This window comes from Calypte anna, chromosome 10 (assembly GCF_003957555.1).
Source record: "Calypte anna isolate BGI_N300 chromosome 10, bCalAnn1_v1.p, whole genome shotgun sequence".
In the NCBI taxonomy this organism is placed as follows: Eukaryota; Metazoa; Chordata; class Aves; order Apodiformes; family Trochilidae; genus Calypte; species Calypte anna.
The window spans coordinates 9074966-9093398 of record NC_044256.1 but is presented as its reverse complement, the minus strand read 5'-3'; positions in this window follow the sequence as shown (position 1 = coordinate 9093398).

Below are 18433 nucleotides of genomic sequence, written 5' to 3'. Positions count from 1 at the left end.
TACAGCCATGATGGGGAGGATGCTCTTTGGAGGCCAGATTTTAGCAGGAAGCAGAGCCTTAGCTACCAGCTGTGGGAAATGCACTGCAAGATTCCACCACACCTGTGTTGTCGATGGAGGATGCACCAGGTAAACTGCTGCCCTCACACAAGGTCCTGAATACACAGCCCCAATTCACATGGTGGCTGCTGACCATAATTCATGCATATTTTATGGTAAATCCTTTGAATAATCACAGTAGCAGCAAAAATTTCACAGGACAAGTGATGTCAGCTGGCATTATGGGAAGCAGGGGTTTTTGCCAGAGAAGGGGTATAATCAAAACCTCAGTTTGCCTTTGATCTCTTCTGATAGGCTACATCTGTGGGGAAAACCACCATGCAATTCCTTTACAGATAAGGCAGCACCAACATTACAAAGAGTTTGTCTCAAGAACCTCTATGTTTATCAGTAAATTAATAAACAACAGTAAAATTTTAAATTTCTATTCCCAAGTCTAACTTTTGGCAATAAAATTCTGTGCTTTCATTTTAGACCACTATTACCGTTATTTGAAAACTACTCATGATCACTTAGGAAACTCACAGAAGTATCAGTGGAATTTAGCTCAGGGCCTGGAGACATGGGGAATCATTTCACCCCTAACTACAGACAATGCTCAAATTTAAAAGATTTTCTTTTTCCCCATTGCTATCAAACAGGAGGAATTCCCAAGAGCAAAAGGGTTAAAAAAATTAAAAAGATGTCATTATTCATGCAGCAGTCTTATCTGATAACAGCTTTTTCCCTGACCAGCTGAGAAGGCAAAGAGAACCAGGGAATATCCTATTTATACATTATTTTGTGGTGAAACAAATCATTTAAGCAGTGGGATGGCTCTCTGCTTTGGTGCTCTTCATTTTGCCCCACTGAACGTACAAGATTAATTTTGCTGCCTGAAGGCCACCCTGCACACATAATTAGGCCTGATGTTGGAAAATGACCTTAATTTTATCCACCAGTTTTGTATCCAGAGTAAGTACAGGAGCACTTTATAGCCCTTAGACATCTGATGACCAGATTAAACATGCAAATCAGATAGCTGGACATCTAAGCATGATTAAATTAATCATTCCATAGCTGAATCTATAAACCTACACAAATAATTAATTTTAAAGTTTGCCATTAGTTCTAAAGATCAAATGCATCAACAAATTCAAAGACTGCTTTTGAGCTCTTTTTAAATTCCCAGAATGTATGCCTATAGCTTATCAGAGGAACAGGGAAATTAAGATTCCTCTGGACTTTTAAGGATGCATTGTTGGAAAAAAAAAGCAAAACCACAAAGTGAAAAAAGCATTATTTAGGGGAGGGTCCAGCAGATCCAGGCACTGCACAACCCACGTGATCACTTGGATCAGACTAGGAACTAAAAAGAAAGATCCAGGCAAAGAAATGACAGGGAAAAGGAACACTGCAAATGAGACATCCCAAAAAGAGGAGTTTGGGTGCAAAGCAGATAGTTCCCTCTCCTTCAAAAATGCTTTTTATTAGGTACTTTAGCAAGGCAAAAATTTATGACCTCGTGTTTACTCATTTGCTTAATTGCAAGATGGAATGAAGAAAATGTGAAAAACTCAGTCCTTCTTCCAGAACAGCAACTAAACCTCTGGTTTGGATTTGAACTTTGTTATCTGACCTCCACATTTGCTCTATGTGTTATATGAGAACTGTTTTGTAGCCTTTTCTTATTACCCGAGCCATAAATTTACAGGACAATTATGGTCTGTAACCTACAACACAGTGTCAGTTCCAGTAACCCAGTGACTCTCATCAAGCAATTTTGTTTGCTTTGTTTCTTCCAGGAACCTTGAGCTCCTTCTCATTTCCAGGGCAAACTCTACCTGCAGCATCTGGTGTCTCAGTAGCTGCATCATAAGCAAATCTTCAGGTTTATTATCCTGTTAATTAGGGTCAGTGCCCACTAATAATTTAGCCAATAATAGGATATTTTTTAATCAGCCTACCATTGCATTTATTATTTCCTTTGGCTGAAACTCTAATAAACACCATTTAATACTTTATGTTATACAACTCCTATCCATCATAAAAGCATTTAACCTTGCCTTAAATTTTCTTTAACGATAGCTTTCATTTCTATTATTTCAGATCTTTTAAGACTATAACTCATGTTTTGATAGCTGGACTTAGCTGTCATTTACTGCATTAGCCTTGCTATCCAAATAACTTGTGTTTCTCGTGCTAATGAGGATTATTATCATGTTATTAGATGTGATTACTACTGTCTGTGTCACTGTATCAGTGCAGGATACACATTGCCTACAGAGGATGTTGTGGACCAAATAGACCTTTCTGAAAACCTGCAGGTCACTGGTCCAGAAACATGTGTAGGGTTTGCAACCATGGGAACTATTCAGAAACCTGGCTCCTCTCCCTGTGCTCAGTCACCCAGAGATAGAGGTAGCATTTGTGGGGCTTATTATAAGACAAATGATCCTCAAGAAGCTTCAGGAAAGATCTTGCAGTCTTCTCTACTGAGAACTTCAGGAACTGTGCCTTGGAAAAAAACAGATAAGCTGAAAAGGATGTTTTTGCTATTTTCTCTCAGCTGTTAAAGGAAGAGCAGCTGATTTCATTAATGTGGCACAATACAAGTTTTGCAGCATATGCTTAAAAGTGAGAAGCTATTGCACTTTTCAAAAGAAACAAACCTCTAAAAATGGATACACATTGGAGAAATAAATACCAGAATTAACTAAAGGTTTCTTTGAATTTAACGACTACACAATGATGTACACAGAATGTAATGCCAGCAGTTCAGCCTGACATGGAGAAGTAGGCAAAAAACCAGAGTAATGTTCCTTTCAGAGGGAGGAGTATTAACCATGAAGATGTTTTTCCACACCAGCAGGGACTGAATGCATTAGGATTAGGAGCTGAGATGGGCAAAGCAAATCCTGAGAGGTAAGGAGCTTGTCAGCATGATATTGATGTCACAAGTCATGCTGATGCCCAGGTAGTAATAGTGCTATTTTTTGTAGCTGTTATTTGTATTAAAGTAACTCAGATTAGGATCTCTTTGTGTTAAGCCTTTAAGCGAGGGAAAGTCTAACCCCCAAAGAGAATGTGGTCATCAATAATAAGACAAGAAAAAGCTAGGAACAAGGCACCATTATTATTACCATTTTATAGCTGGAGAACTGAGATTAAATGACTTGTCACCAAAAAAAAAAAAAAAAAAGAAAAAAAAAAAAAAGTCATTTCTTTAGCAGAGTTGTGACATGGAGCCACGTTTGATTCTACACCTCCTGCTTCAACCACAAGATTGAACCCTCCTCTCTATTACCTCATAAATGGTAATAGTAAATAAATAATACTGACCCCAAAATCTCAAATCACTTAACAAATACTAATTGAGCCTAGTGATGACTTTATAAGAACAGTTTCCTCTTAGGTGCTCTCTTGATGTAAACAGGCAGGCTCTGCCTTCCCTTGTTTCAATAACGCACATCACATCAAGGCTGCCAAATTGTCACCCTGGCATTGAAAGTATCATCCTAATTCACACTCAGGAAAAAAAAAAAAAAGGTGTGACATATGAACGAATGTCTGTAAAACTGTTAAGTACTCAGTCACTTTTACTGGATTAGGTGGCTGCTTGTGGAATATAGCTACAAAATATATCGTGACTCAGATTCCTGCTAGCAACAGAGAAACACTGCAAGATTGCCTAAAATAGCAGCCACAGCAGGAAAAGGATGACAAAACACAGGGACTTGTTAGGGCCATGAGTCTTGAAGCCCTTGATAGCTCAAGGCAAGAGGCCCCTTCTGTGCCCATGGCACTGGGGAGTATTGTAGGGCTGGACATTGCTAGGGGCTGTAACTTCAACCTCAGCCATCCCAGGCAGAAGCTGTGATTGCATCTCAAGCAGATTTTTCTTCCTCAGGCTAGGGTAGATTTCTTGTTTATAACCAAAATTGCACCTTGATTTCTGGCTTTAGTTGTCTGAGCAATGCAGGGTTAATGTCCTGTGTGAGGAAAAGGGATATTTCATTTATTAGCAGAGTCTCTTAATGTAGAGTTACATCTGTGGCAACGACTGACACCACAGGGCTGTATTTTAAATCCTCCTCCTAATTTAACACATCAGAGCATATATTTTAAAAGATACCTCTCATCTTGCCACAGGCATCAACATACTGCAAATTAGAGGCAAAAGCCTACATGCAACCCCTATGGCTTTGTTTTACCTTCCAAATGGTGAATTCAATAAGACAGGGAAGACAGCATCAGCCTGGTCCTACTCTGGCAGTGGCTTATATTGCTAAAAAGCATCTGGTAGCAACAGATAAGTAGTGGCTGCAGGGACTGAGGGAAACTCATCTCACTCTGGATCAGATGACTTGGATCCTTTGTTTCCTCCTTTTCCAGCTGAAAGGGAGGTGCTCTGCCCTGTGAGGCAAGATTCCTCATCAGAGAAGGAAGATGCAGAAGTGTTTTGTTCTGTTTTTTTAAAATTTCTTTCTTTCTGTGTACACTTTAGTTTGTCAAGCAAAGCCTGAGGATGACAACAGACTAAGTCTATCACTAAGTGCCACACTGTTGCTCTGTGAGAACAAAGCAGATTGAGATGAATCCAGGAAAGGTTTATGTCTCTAAATGCTATGGTAACCCATCCAGAGTGCAAGGATATTGAAAGAATATTTTAGGAGCCTCATATTCCTCACAAAATATAGTAGGGTAAGGATAACAGCAGACTCTGGAGGAGCAGACTACAGTGAACCATGGGTATGATTTTAACAGGAGCTGAGCTACGGATCCTCATGGCCTGATGAGCTCCAGCCTGATAATCTCCCCACACAAACAAGATAAACAGGTATACAAATAATCAATGTACAACATGTCATGACAGGCCAGCAATGCTGATCATAATCATCCAGTTAGATAAAACTTTAAAAATCAAATAGAAGGTTTTATAATTATATGAGACACCCCACAACTCTAAGAAAAAACCTTAATTGTCATGATATTAAAGAAGGGATTGTGAGTATTCTCCAACAAAACTGGTACCTGTATTTCTGCACAGAAGAGAAAAATCAAACCTTTGTTTTCTTATTCAAGGCAGATCATTACTTCTGGAGATGTTAAATGCACAGAAAAAACCTCAGTGAAATTTGATATCACAACAAATTTATGAGCTCCTAGAATACTAATTCTGTTTGACAAGTAGCACAGTGAGACAAGTACTGCCAGATTTACTCAAACAATTCCCTGTATGAAGAGCTGCCACAAGCTGCCTCTCCATGTGTGTTGCTTAGACCAAGACTGTCACCATCTGTGTGTTGCGAAGACAGCAAGAACTCATTTCATAAATAGTACCACTGCAAAGCACTGTACCACGTAAACAGTGTTCTACATAACAACAACGTGGCTCGATAACAAGCTTAGCATGTTTAGGCATAATTAGTTGGAGAAATCAATCCTCCTCTCTGGTGTAATCGTTGTGTGTGCAGGTGAGAATCAGGGCCAAACCCGGGAGCGCTCTGGCTCGGTGGCTGCTTCTGCTGCAGGTTCATTTTTTGGCCAAGTACTAAGGAATGGACTCAGAAATCAAGAAAGGATTGTAAGTAAGAAATGTTTCTTCACCTATTTCTTGCCAGACTGTAAGCAGTAATTGGAGTGAAAGGCGATTTCTCCCATCGTGCCTTGTGCTCTATTGAGTTCACTCAAGATGTAATTGGAAAACAAATACAGCAACATCATCATCAGGACAGACACAAGTGCTTGTCTTGGAATGAGCTGTTGTATAATGTGATAGGTTTTATTTCCACTGACACTCTTCATTCTTATCTAATAAAATACACCAGTAAAGCTTTTGCAACCCTATAGTAATAATTAAGCCTCATACGTATGTATTTGTGCTCCACACAGCTATAAAGAGATATTTTAATAACTACTAAGTGTTGAGAATTGGACAATGTCTGGAAAATAGAATCTAGTTTATCAGATTATTTTGTTAATCTAACATTCTCCTCCCTTCACACACTTACACTTCACATAAGGAAGTTGCAAGTAGCAGCTAATAAAAGTGGATCTTAGTACACAGAAACATTTTTGCTAGAAATATTGCATAGCATTACATAGTTACACTTATTTTTAACCTTTCTATTTATGAATGTTCCCAGTGAACACACTGAAGGATCTGAGTGACTTACAAGATTCAAGATGCACCAATATAGTTATATGAAGTCCATAATCTATACAAAGAAAAGAAATAAAAAGCAATTACCGGTGAGAAATGCCACATTTGTTAAAAATACCAGCCAAAGCTTAAGAAGCTAAATTTGATGAGATTGCACATCTGATATGACTCATTTGTTCGATGGTTTTAGTCTTAACAGGTACAAAGCTGAACCTGAAAGGGTAATTTCAAAATACATGTATAGCTATTAGTTTCTGGACACCACAAAAGTCAGACTAGAATAGCATTACAAAGTCAAACTAAAAATATTTCGAGAGACACTGACACTGCCAGTGACTGCAGCCAAGAAGCTTTTTATCTGCTTTGCATGGAGTAAGATTTTAGACTTGAAAGTATTCCTTGGATCCCTCAAATACACCTTTTTTTTTTTTAAATCTGTAAGCCTGTAGACACAATGTGTGACATGCAGCTGCATAGGAATTCATTAAAATTTACTATTATTCACTGCCACTTATCTGATATGATGGTGCTGTTAATTATGTCACACCCAGTAGCTAACATGAGACCACAGAAATGCTTCATTGAGTGGTATTTAAAACTATATATTGGCTTTAAATGAATAAAACATATTCTAGACAGAAACTGCTAGAGATGCACCTCCCTTACAAATGTCCATGTTGCAAATGCTCTCCTCCATGTACTTCGATCCTTCTGCTGATATATAAAAATCTTAATATTTACTCCAGGAAGTGCAAATGCATAGCACTTGTCAAGTAGCATTTAGCCCTGCTTACACTACCACAATTATTTGGTTACCTTCTCCTGTCTGCTTCCTGTCTGCTAAGTGTGATGCTTTTTTTTTTTTTTCTTTTTCTGCCTAATATCCTGTGAAGGTGCCAATTACCCTGCTGCTTATCAGCTGAAAACTATGCTTTGTGCAAAGGGAGCATCAATTATTTGTGAGCAGAGCAAAGGCTGTTTGAATCATAATAAGAAGATGCTGGGGTTTCCATCAAATAGAACATATCAAAAGGCAACATAAATCTAATAAAATGTAGGTCATAAGAGATCATCTCAGAAGTCCACACTTCAATCTTTAATTGTTAAAATTATGTTAGGTTTGCAGAAGGCAAGCCTGTGGGTGTACATGGGATTTCTACAGTTTAATAATGGAAACAAAAACACTGCAAAAAATACATTTTCTTCAAGATGCATAATGTCTTCAACTCAAATCATTAGGCTTTCTGCTCTGGTGCTGTTGTTTATGCCTTTATTCTACACTGATAACCATTTTGCAGCAAACCCTCCTTGGTCTCAGGCAGACATAAACATGCTGTGAACCTGTAATCCTCTGCAGATTGCAGGGAGAGGCTGTAAAATGATTTTGTGTGGACACTGCTCTCTTTATTTGGTATCAACATCACCTTTACAAGCTTCCCCCCTCCTTTCAATTTCAGGCAAGCTTTTGTACATGGGGAAGGATATGGGACAGAAAGATTAGGTTATTCCTTGAACTACCTCTGTAAGGTCAACTCTTTATATGGTTTCGAAACCCAATTTGAAGGGCTTGTCCCTACTTTTTCCTCAAGGATTGTGATTCACAAGTGTTACTACAAGGAACCATTATCTTATTGTAGCACCTGCTCCAAGTGGTGGGACTGCAGAGCAGCTCCTGCAAACCAGCTTTTCTATTCAAAAACTGCTCACCTGCTGACTGACACAGCCTCATTCAAACGAGGTACAAGTGTGTCCCAGCCCTTTGTAGGATTATAGTGCTCTTCTTCCATGAGGATCATACCCACTCCCCACCCCAGCTCTGGGTCAGAAATCAGGAGATGGTGCTTTTGTGATCTGACTACTCAGATTTGCAATGTACAAAGAATAAATATCTCACTATTTTCTATACCAACAGTGGCATGAGAGTTTTAATTTTGGATTCTTACCCTGCTATTAGGAGAGCAGCAATGCTGCTTCTGAGAAACCATTGAAACTTACTTAACAAATCAGTGCAGAATACTATTTTTAGGCCACTTAGGCAAGAAACTTCCCAATTCCTAATAAATTCCTGCTTCCTGCATGCAATAATACTATTTGGTACTATAAGAGAAAAATAGTGGTGTGTCAGTCTCAAAGGACTTATCTAAAACACTAGAGTATTAAACAAAATGCTTATGCCCTCAGATACAGAGGCCATCCTCTAGTGACAGTCATCATCTGGCAATAGCTGCCATGGGCTGGCCAGTGGCAGGAGAGATGCAGGGCAGCAGATGGGACACAAAGAGCACGTCAGAGAAAGAGGAGCAGAACGAGGCAGCTGAGCAATGGCACCTTTTCTTGCCTCATCCCTGCACAGATCGCACCAGCCAACAATGTTGGGTGATCAATTATTATACCTGCAGATCTGCTTGGGGATCTAAAGAAATTCAATATTTTCAGCTGCAGTTTTCTTCCCAACAGCTGCCAGGCTGTAGCTTCCAGAGGATGCACACTACCTGTGGGTCTGCAACCCTGTGCTCCTCACAGCTGAAAGCACCCAGGCACTCCTTGTGCTGGGGGAAAAAACTGGTGCTGACACCCATCCATCACTGGTGCTCTCTAAAGGAACTGAAGGAACAGAGTCCTTCTATTACTTGGTGAGTACCCACCGGTGTCCATTTCTGATGGTTGTGTGAGAGACAGGTACTTCCCTGTCAGAGCACACTGAGATCCCATCATTTGCCCAATACACTGAATTATTCCTCTCCTCTGGCACAGCACTGGGAGTTCAGCCACCACCACCACTGCTGTGCCTGCTCCTCTATGTTGCCTTTGGAGGAATTCACCAGGATATGGGATGAGCTCCTGCTGAAGTCCTCAAGTTACAAACTGTAACCTGATAAAATAGGCCTTAAAGTCAAAGTGTAACCTGTGCTATAAACCTATGCAGGAGAGTAAAATCTGTTGCCCCAGCTCCCTGTATCTTCTCCTTGCAGTGTATAATCCTCATGTGACCCCAGAGACTCCCAGTTCTCTCATTTTGGGAGGTCTGGGCAAAGCCAGGTGGGCAAGCTCACAGGATGGGATGTTAGATCCTAGAAGTGAACATCTGTAGAATTGGAGATTATTTCTTTTGCCTAATGAATAAAAGAAGGGAGAAACTGCATTTGTCTGAGCCACAATGCTTCCCCCCCCCCCCCCCCAATGCACCCTCAGGATAAGCTCAGTACCTTGGTTTGCAGCCTGGCTGGGGCAGGATGCTGCTAACCAGTAATATGTATCATGGGGTAACCCAGTCCTAAAACAAGTTATCTCAGCCAAGGCTGCAGTACCTAAAGTGATACTTGAGACATTTCTGAGCAGCACACAAATAATCTGTGGATGGCTGACTGCATTCTTCAGGGCAGCCTAGCCCTGCACCAGGACAAGCAGTTATTGTTGCTGCACATAGGGATAGCCAAGAAAGCTAGTTAACATAAATAATAAAGATACAAATTAATATCAACAGTTAAAAGCCACAATCTTATCAGAGAAACAATTCTTCAATTTGTACAGCTTTATTAAATTCACAGTTTCTGGGAAAAGGTGAAATATTAGCCAGACCTTGCCATGACCATGAAAGTCAGCAAATCTGAGAAACAGGGGGACTTCTAAGACAGAGGGCATCATGAGCACTAAATACAAGGAGCTGTAACACAAGCATAGTAGCCCAGAGGAGTAGATTTTAAAACACCACCTTGGCCAAACTAAAAAAGTTGCAAACAGAGCACCAACATTTGGACAGCTTTTCCTGACCATAAAGTGCACACCCCAGTGGTGTCCCATTGGGTCCAGTCTGATATTCTTCTTGCTGCATCTAGTTCTGCCTTTAACCAGTAAGCATGGAAATAAAACCTCTCCACCTGGGGACAATGAAATAGAAGATCCAAATACAAACAGCCCCATAATCTCCACATCTCACCTAAAATGCACATTGATTACAACAGCTTTAAAGGAGTCAGTCTTTGGGAAGCTTGGCTTGATTTGTTCACTCCAATATGACATTTTGGTAATCCCATTTAGAAAAGGCAAGTTCACTTTGTACACAAGGGGCTGTGACTCTACTGCATCCTCTGTTTGGAGCAGGCTCCTCTCTTGTCCTGTTCAGATCTTTCACTGCTGCTTTGGGCTGAAACTTGCTTGCTTTGGGACTCCTGTGAAGCTGTGGCAGATACAAAACACAGGAACATCTCACTTGGCCTCAGCTTTTGTAGGGAGAGGAGTTAAAGGGATGAGTTTAGAGAAAACCTTTGCACAGTGTTCCCCTGAGGACATTATTCTGCACTGAGGACAGCAGGGAATCATGGCACCAAGTTAAGAAAACAACAGGAGTTGGAAGACTTGAGATACCCCCAAAAAAGTGACCACACAGAAGATTTTGCCTTATAATCTACCCTAGCTTACTTTCGGGTGGTGAAGGATATGTGGAAGAATCACAAATGAAAGAATGGTGTCTTTTTCAGCAAAAACCTCATTTTCCCCATATAAATCCAGGCAATTTTATTTGAAAGCTCTATCTCTTCTGTGATAGAATTTGCTGATAGCTGGTACAATCAGTCCCAACTTCAAATATATATCAGGTTTGAAATATTTTGTCTCTGCTATTTCTGAGGTACTCTAGTGGGAAGTTTCATAAAATTTTGGTTTATCTGAGAGTTTATCTAAAGAGAAAGAATAAAAAAAGAAAGTAGAATTAACCATTTTTTAGCTATATTTTAGAGAATAAGTCCTCCTGGCTACCTGCAAAGATGATAAGAAATCCTTCTAACAGGCTTTCACCTTCCATTCTACCCATGCTTTTTAAGCAGCCCTATGGGAAAATTAATATCACCACCACCACCAGAAAGAGGGGGCACATCCTTCCTCATCTGTACTGGATGGGGCAGGTAGAGGAACGAACACTTGTGGTTACATTTCACTTCTCTGCACTGTTTTGGGGAGGATACTATCACTGGTTAGAAACAAAGACAGGCAAAAGAAAGGAGGGGTTGCTTTTGCTTTTCATCTGAACTGCCTTAAGATCTCTGCTCTTACTGACAATCTCTGGTCATGTAGTGAGAGAAAAGAAAAAACTCTTCAAGAAACTCTTGACCTCTTCAGGTCATATAAATTGGAGCCTCTCAAACTTGTCCTCTGCAGAAACACACGTCTTATTCTGTAAAAGTCTTGGGAGACTGGCTTCATAGCTCAGACACTTAAGAGAGGTCCCTACCAGAGTTTATATGAAAATCCAAGTGAGTTTTCCCTAGTGGTCCCTTTCAGCTACAACTGAGGTTTAACATCACAGTAGTCAAATGACAAAGAAATACCAGACAAAATATTTATATTTATGCAGTTGTTGCTAGGCTGAAATGTGGCATGAAGAAAACATTTGTACCAAAGAGCCAATAAGTGATCCCTACGAGCATGCCAGCAGTTTTGACCCCAAACTGTGAGCACAACCTCCTTGCAATCCTGCTGGGGAGGAGGAAAAAGTGTGAGCACTCCCCCTTGCTGAGGACAGCAGAGCTGGCAGAAGACACTGCTTACCCTGTTTTACTCCATAGCACTTGGATCAGAGTAGATCTGGGTTTTCTCTGAAGAAAGGGCCCTGATTTACTTCCCTCTGTGTGAAAAATAAGGGTTTAAAATTGTAGGTTATTGTTTTGTTGAGTGTATCTTTCAGTTTGGTAGTGTTTGTTTGGTCAGTTTGTTGAGACAGTTTGTTATATCCTGTTGTTTTGGGGTGTATTTGTAAGTGTATGTTTAAGGAACAAAAGCCAGACAAACAGGAGGAGTGGCCGACTGCAGGGGCCCGCGAAACGGACGTAACATGAAACCATTCCCCTCAGCAGCAGAGCGAAGCCCGCGAAATGTGAAACCGTTCCCATCGACAACAGAGAGAAGCCCGCGAAGCACGAACCAGTGGTGGGAGAGCCCGCGGTTTGGGAACCAATGATGAACTGATGGGAGACTGAGGGGAAGGGCTTTGTGAAAAGTATAAAGGGCCGGCTTCACCTTATTGAAGGTGCGAGCCGGTGGTGGGGCTGCGGCCCCTCCGGCCGCCCAGCGTGCTGCAGCACGCTGCTTTACTTACATCTCTCTCAATAAAAAGTTTTTGAATCATGTCAGCGTTTTTGACAAATTGGTGCCGTGACTCGGATCCTGAGACTCTGTGCTGCGAAGCTTTTCTCCTGGGTGGGCGCCCCATTCGCATTTTTGCGAGTGGACCTGGGGTTCAGCTCAGTGCCATAGATCTCAGAGATCATACTGAGAATCGAGAGAGATGTAAGTAAAGAAATTTTGTAGGATCCTACTGTAAATCATGTGCATGAAGACCCCGGGCAAAGACTCGCTGGAGACGAGTGAGTATTAAGGTGTTCTGTCCGGTTGGGGAGGGTTTCCCCCGGCTGGGGAGGATTATTTTCCTCCGGCCGGGGACGGTTTCCTCCGGCCGGTGTCTGGCCGGGGATGCCTCCGGCTGGTGCTCGGCCGGGGATGGATTCCTCCGGCCGGTGTGCGGCCGGGGATGGTTTTCCCTCGGTCTGGGGTTTCTCAGGCCGGGGACGGTTTCCTCCGGCCGGTGTCCGGCTGGGGATGCCTCCGGCTGGTGCTCGGCCGGGGATGGATTCCTCCGGCCGGTGTGCGGCCGGGGATGGTTTTCCCTCGGTCTGGGGTTCCTCAGGCCGGGGACGGTTTCCTCCGGCCGGTGTCCGGCCGGGGATGCCTCCGGCTGGTGCTCGGCCGGGGATGGATTCCTCCGGCCGGTGTGCGGCCGGGGATGGTTTCCCTCGGTCTGGGGTTCGGTTCCTCAGGCCGGGGACGGTTTCCTCTGACCGGGGACGGTTTCTCTGGCCGGGGATGCCTCCGGCCGGTGCTCAGGCCGGAGACGGTTTCCTCCGGCCAGTGCTTGGCCGGGGATGGTTTCCTCCGGCCAGTGCTTGGCCGGGGATGGTTTCCTCTGGCAAGTGCTCGGCCGGGGATGGTTTCCTCCGGCAAGTGCTCGGCCGGGGATGGTTTCCTCCGGCCGGTGCTCGGCCGGGGATGGTTTCCTCCGGCCGGTGCTCGGCCGGGGATGGTTTCCTCCGGCCGGTGCTCGGCCGGGGATGGTTTCCTCCGGCCGGTGGTCGGCAGGGATGGTTTCCTCTGGCCGGTGCTCAGCCGGGGATGGGTTTCCTCCGGCCGGTGCTCGGCCGGGGACGGTTTCCTCCGGCCAGTGTTTGGCCGGGAATGGTTTCCCTCGGCTTGGTGTCCGGCCGGGGATGGTTTTCCCTCGGTCTGGGGTTCCTCAGGCCGGGGACGGTTTCCTCCGGCCGGGGATGGTTCTCTGGCTGGGGATGCCTCCGGCGGTGCTCAGGCCGGGGACGGTTTCCTCCGGCCAGTGCTCGGCCGGGGATGGTTTCTCCGGTCGGGGATGGTTTCTCTGGCCGGGGATGCCCTCCGGCCGGTGCTCAGGCCGGAGACGGTTTCCTCCGGCGGTGTTTGGCCGGGGATGGTTTCCTCCAGCCGGTGGTCGGCCGGGATGGTTTCCTCCAGCCGGTGGTCGGCCGGGGATGGTTTCCTCCGGCCAGTGTCTGGCTGGGGATGCGTCCGGCCGGTGTCCGCCCGGGCGATGGTTTTCCCTCGGTCTGGGGTTTCTCAGGCCGGGGACGGTTTCCTCCGACCGGGGATGGTTTCTCTGGCCGGGGATGCCTCCGGCCGGTGCTCGGCCGGGGACGGTTTCCTCCGGCCGGTGTCCGGCCGGGGATGGTTTTTTCCCTCGGTCTGGGGTTCCTCAGGCCGGGGTCGGTTTCCTCCGGCCGGTGTTTCGGCCGGGGACGGTTTCCTCCGGCCAGTGTTCGGCGGGGATGCCTCCGGCCGGTGCTCAGCCGGGGATGGTTTCCTCCGGACGGTGTCTGGCTGGGGATGCCTCCGGCCGGTGTCCGGCCGGGGATGGTTTTCCCTCGGTCTGGGGTTCCTCAGGCTGGGGACGGTTTCCTCTGGCCGGTGTCCGGCTGGGGAGGGTTTCTCTGGCCGGTGTCCGGCCGGGGACGGTATTTCCTCGGTCTGGGAGAAACATTTTCTTCCAGCCGGGGACGGATTCCTTCGGCTCTTCCAGCCGGGGACGGTATTCCCTCGGTCTGGGGCTCCTCAGGCCAGGGACGGATTCCTCCGGCTTCTCCGGCCGGGGACGGTATTCCCTTGGTCTGGGAGAAATATTTTCTTCCAGCCGGGGACGGTTTCCTCCGGCCGGTGCTCAGCCGGGGATGGTTTCCTCCGGCCTGTGCTCGGCCGGGGACGGTCCGGGGACGGTTTTCCCTCGGCTTGGGAGGTTTATTTTTCTCCAGCCGGGGAGGGTTTGGCTCCTCCAGTTGGGGGGGGGACCGGTTCCCAAGGTGCGCCTGATTGAGATTTGAGTGAATGAGACGTCCTGAAGGGCGAAGCGAGTGCGGACCTCCTTGTAGTGCGGTTCTCAGAGCCCGCGAGGGACTGAGCCACGAACGGAGGGAAGCGTTTGAATTGTATGAAAGAAGGTACCTTGGAGGATAGGCCAAGAGGAGAGTGGGCCCATGTTTGGGATGTTTCCCCTGATGGCCCATTGGGGCTCGTGTTGGGGTGCTGGGGGATTTCCCCAGGAACAAAAGTTAGGCGGCAGCGGTGGCGGCTCGGCTGTCGCCGGGGTCGGCACACGGTTCCGCCGGAGTGGTCCTGGGGACTGCCCCGGGCCGGCGCCCCGCCTCGGCCGGTGCCTAAACGAGTGCTGCGGCAGCGGCGCGGCTGTTGCCGGGGTCGGCACGCGGTTCTGCCGAGGAGTGGCCCTGGGGATTGTTCCAGGGCCTGCGCCCGGGCTCGGCCGGTGCCTAAACGAGTGCAGCAGCAGCGGTGGCGGCGCGCCCGTCGCTGGGGTTGGCACGCGGTTCCGCCGAGGAGTGGTCCTGGGGACTGCCCCGGGGCCGGCGTCCTGCCTCGGCCGGTGCCTAAACGAGGGCCAAAAAAAAAAAAAAAAAAAAAAAGATTGCAGACACAGCTGTTGGTCGCGGCAGAGAAAAAACAAACAAAAAAAACCAAACCATAACTTTGAGGTTTTGTTATGCGCGTTCCTTGATTGTCGACTTAAAGGGCGAGTTAAAACGGTGCCCCCTTTCTCGGGAAGGGAGGATTGGAGGCTGTTAATTCAAGGGTTGTTGGAGCCCTGTATATCTCCCCGGAACACAAGAAATCTGCCTTAATTTCTTAAGCCTTCCTAAAATTTTTGGTTGTAGATCTGTTAAGAGTTTGCTTTTTCTGTTTTTAAGAATTGCCTCCAATATTATGAGCAATCTGTTATAGAACTCTGTAAATCCCTTGGTTCTGATTGTGGATCTTTCTTTTGTGATTACTCTGTTAAATTGTTTTGTGGATTGCACCTAATCGTGTCCAGGATAAGACGCAAATTAAGCTGACCCCAGGAGCCGGGTAAATTGACCTGTGTCCCTTGAAGAGTGCTGCTTGCTGCCGAGAAGATGGCATTCCCCGGCGTTCCTTGCCAAAGAACGGCCGGCGGAGAGGCAGAAGAGTACATGTGGTGGGGAATCACAGGATGGAGGTTGTAATAAAGGTAGAATCCTATTGGTGCCCTGTTGCGTATGCGGTAGGCCTTATTGCTACTATCCTGGACATTATTACTGTGCGTATTGGGGTTGTCCTGACATTCTTGCAACAAAACAATAAAAATTGAAAGGGGGGATTGTGAAAAATAAGGGTTTAAAATTGTAGGTTATTGTTTTGTTGAGTGTATCTTTCAGTTTGGTAGTGTTTGTTTGGTCAGTTTGTTGAGACAGTTTGTTGTATCCTGTTGTTTTGGGGTGTATTTGTAAGTGTATGTTAAGGAACAAAAGCCAGACAAACAGGAGGAGTGGCCGACTGCAGGGGCCCGCGAAACGGACGTAACATGAAACCATTCCCCTCAGCAGCAGAGCGAAGCCCGCGAAATGTGAAACCGTTCCCATCGACAACAGAGAGAAGCCCGCGAAGCACGAACCAGTGGGTGGAGAGCCCGCGGTTTGGGAACCAATGATGAACTGATGGGAGACTGAGGGGAAGGGCTTTGTGAAAAGTATAAAGGGCCGGCTTCACCTTATTGAAGGTGCGAGCCGGTGGTGGGGCTGCGGCCCCTCCGGCCGCCCAGCGTGCTGCAGCACGCTGCTTTACTTACATCTCTCTCAATAAAAAGTTTTTGAATCATGTCAGCGTTTTTGACACTCTGCCCAGAGATTTATTTTTCAGGAGAGACTCAGAGGTACTCCCTGCCAGCCAGCAGCAACATCAGCAGTGTTTGTTTGTAGCTGGCACTTCTGAATTCTCACATTGTGTTTTCTGGGGCTTGGGGAAGATTTGGGGTCCCAGAGGTGTTGTACATGCGAGGTCAAAGAAAACTCCAACTTAAAACACCATGGGTCAACTTAAATTATCAAAGGTGCAGAGGAAGCAGCAAACAGAATTATTAGTGCTGAAATAAAAGCTTGGGCAGAATTCAGAAAAAAAAAAAAAGATAGATGAATGTCAAAAACGTTGACATGTTTAAAAACCTTTTATTGAGAGAGATATAAGTAAAGCAGTGAGCTGCAGCACGCTGCGCAGCCGTAGCTCCATCACCGGCTCGCAAGTTCGATGAAGTAAAACCAGTTCTTTTATACTTTTCATAAACCCTTAGTCTCTTATCAGTTTATCATTGGTTCTCATCCCGCGGGCTCCCCCAGCACTGGTTCTTGCTTCGCGGGCTTCGCTCTGTTGCTGAGGGGAGTGGTTTCACGTTTCGAGGGCTTCGCCCTGTTACTGAGGGGAATGGTCACGTGACGTCCCTGTTTGGCGGGCCCCTGCGCTCGGCCCCTGCTCCTGTTTTTCTGGCTTTTCCTCCTTAAGTACGGTTAAACATACACCTCAGAACAACAGGATACAACATGCTACCTCAACAAACTGACCAAACAAACGTCTCCAAACTGAAAGATACACTCAACAAAACAATAAACTACAATTTTAAACCCTTATTTTTCACAATGAAGATGTGGTAGGTAGGCTTCTGATTAACTGGCACTGATTTCTCCATCTCAGACATTTTGTATGGGGTTTTAAAAATAGGAAGAGCAATCACTACATAAAATGAGACCCTGGATAGCTGACATTGTCCAGCACTTCTGTTATGACTGTTCAGTCTCTGTTGAGCTGGCATGGAAGTAAAGCAGATTTATAAAGAAATATATAACAAGTATGGATGCTTTAAAATAGAATTGATATCTGCCTCAATACTGCAGGTGCAAGACTTCAGTATAGTGTTACATAGTGCTAATACTGACTCCTAAAGTGTTAAACATTTTAATCAGCCTAAAAGCACCAAGTTTTGCTTAAGCTTAGGAAGTCAAAAGTAGATCAAGATCATAGAATCATAGAATCATAGAATTAGCTGGGTTGGAAGGGACCTCAGAGATCATCTAGTCCAACCCTTGACCCACCGGAGCAGTTGCTAGACCATGGCACTGAGTGCCACATCCAGTCTTTTTTTAAATGTCTCCAGGGACGGAGAATCTACCACCTCACCGGGCAGTCCATTCCATAGCCTAATCACCCTCTCCGTGAAGAAATTCTTTCTAATATCTAAACCTAAACCTCCCTGGCACAACTTAAGACTGTGTCCTCTTGTCTTGTTGAAGGTCGTCTGTGAAAAGAGTCCAGTTCCCACCTCGCTACAGCCTCCTTTCAGGTAGTTGTAGACAGCAATGAGGTCTCCCCTGAGCCTCCTCTTCTTCAGGCTGAACAGCCCCAGCTCTCTCAGCCTCTCCTCATAGGGCCTGTGCTCGAGTCCCTTCACCAGCCTGGTTGCCCTCCTTTGGACCTGTTCCAGGACCTCTACATCCTTCTTAAACTGAGGGGCCCAGAACTGGACACAGTACTCGAGGTGTGGCCTAACCAGCGCTGAGTACAGGGGAAGAATCACCTCCCTGGACCTGCTGGTGACGCTGTTTTTGATACAGGCCAGGATGCCATTGGCCTTCTTGGCCACCTGGGCACACTGCTGGCTCATGTTCAGTTTCTTGTCGATGCAGACTCCCAGGTCCCTTTCTGCCTGGCTGCTCTCCAGCCACTCTGTCCCCAGCCTGTAGCGCTGCATGGGGTTGTTGTGGCCAAAGTGCAGGACCCGGCACTTGGCCTTGTTGAACCTCATCCCGTTGGAATCGGCCCAGCTCTCTAGTCTGTCCAGGTCCCTCTGCAGAGCCCTCC